Raw genomic sequence first — 2,080 nt, forward strand, 5'->3', positions numbered from 1 at the left:
TTAGAAAGAAATTTTAAAAGTAAAAACAGTTTTAAAACGAACAAGCTTTTTTGAGTATATAGTAGCTACAGGAAGAACAGAGAACCTTTCGCAAATAATATTGACACATTGAGGTCAGGAGTCCTGAGTACGGTTTTATAAGTCTGCTTCTGTTATTGTTTCAGAGTCACCAGAACTCAAGGAGATGCTGACTGGCCTGGAAACACGACTGAAAGACTTAACAGCTCTTGTGAAGAGGACAGACGACCGGTTTGTCGATTTGAAACAGTATGGACGTTGCAACTGCCTAATTATTCATGGAAACAGGGAATACCCGAAGAAAGAAATACTTTTTTACGGAATGTGCTTGTAACTCTGGCAGACATTGCCCATGTCCTGCCAACAAAAAAAAGGACAGGATAACTGGTTCTTGTTGCAGAAAGTTCCAGCAACATTATATGACAGAATTTAACATTAGCTGTCCGGAAACTAAAGTAAACAAATCTGACATAAGTAATTGGTTTAACAAAGATCTTTACTTTCTTCACAGAACCAAGCAGAAGTTATTTAAAAAATATTTGTAAAGGAATGAAGAAAATAAGAAAAGGTACAATGCAGCTAGAAACAAATACCATCATGCAGTTATCTATAAACTCACTACTCAATACACAAAAGCATTTAGATGGTAAACGAACTACTGATCCACTCTCATTATTTCTAATATTTTACGATAACAGCAAACGTGTAAGTGTCATTTGTTGTTGTTCACCCCAGTAAATTCTGCCGCTGGTGCAGGTTAATGCTGTAACTATTTTCGAAACTCCACGACAAGATAAAGATGTCCGAAAAGAATGGGCTAACCTTAAAATTTAGCGATCGGGTCGGATTGAACAGTCGGAAATGTTTAGGGCTTGTTAATACAGTTACGTTGTGTTTTTGCACCGAATATTATAGTAGCAGTGTGCGTGTACATCTGGCAACGAATTCCCATGACAAATTAATTACATTTTAGCCGACAAATGCATATTTCGCTCTTTGAAATAGGTAAAAACCAGCTTTTTATAGTCTACAAGCAAAATTTGTGCTACTGAAGAATTTTCCAACCACATGTTATGCCTAATCTGTAACGATATCTAAATATAGTACCACAAAATTGTTGGGAGCATTCTTTACCAGTACTGCAAATTTTACTACCCTATAGAGGAGATAGACCACCGTAACATAGCATATTGACCAGCATTATTTACAAGGGCACTTGCTTGTACATGTACCAGTCAAGTAACACAATAATCAGAGTAGTAGTTTACAGTCAAACTACTTTTTCTATTATTATCTTACCAGTACTGCAAATTTTACTACCCTATAGAGGAGATAGACCACCGTAACATAGCATATTGACCAGCATTATTTGCAAGGGCACTTGCTTGTACATGTACCAGTCAAGTAACACAATAATCAGAGTAGTAGTTTACAGCCAAACTACTTTTTCTATTATTACCTTGGAGGATTGTTCAACACATTTGGCAGCAAAAACAACAAAAGTTATGCATTGAATTCAAAATGGTAGAGTGACTGAAGTGATGAGATTAAAGAATGCAAATGAGCAAAAGGTTAGTATGCCTGGAAGGACTAGTGCATTCATTCATTAAAACTGAAACTTATATTTCAGGAACCATCAACACCACTAGAACAACATCTTGTGAAACAGAAAGAATGAAGTTTTACTGATGATGGTTTAACAAGCTAATATGTTTATATTTTATTATGATCGATTATGCGACAGAAACACTTGCTGCTTTATTTAATAATGTCAGAGCTTTATTGCTACTTCCTTCGAAAATCATCATAAAAACAGTGTTTGTGACGTGAAAGTATTTCTGACTTCTTTGTCACTGTATGAAGTATGTGGGGTATGATACCAAATTTTTTATATCTGAATAAACTTCTGTTTTGTGCAGATTAACATGTGGCGTTACTGTTTTGTATATTTTGCTTTTGTTAATAAATAAAACCATTTGACATATGTCGTCATACTTGTTAAAGCATAGGACCAAAACTTAGCACACTTATGTGAAACTCAGCTAGCAGAAACACAATATGC

General features: G+C 35.1%; 1 long non-coding RNA gene across 1 annotated transcript; it reads left to right on the forward strand.

Moving 5' to 3' along the window:
• The first annotated feature begins 1,108 nt into the window (after window positions 1–1,108).
• Window positions 1,109–1,704, forward strand: LOC113475448. Its single transcript, XR_003397203.1, has 2 exons — window positions 1,109–1,589; window positions 1,649–1,704. It is a non-coding gene; the product is annotated as an uncharacterized LOC113475448 (long non-coding RNA).
• The last annotated feature ends 376 nt before the right edge of the window (window positions 1,705–2,080 follow it).

This window comes from Ciona intestinalis, unplaced genomic scaffold, assembly GCF_000224145.3.
Source record: "Ciona intestinalis unplaced genomic scaffold, KH HT000509.1, whole genome shotgun sequence".
In the NCBI taxonomy this organism is placed as follows: domain Eukaryota; kingdom Metazoa; phylum Chordata; class Ascidiacea; order Phlebobranchia; family Cionidae; genus Ciona; species Ciona intestinalis.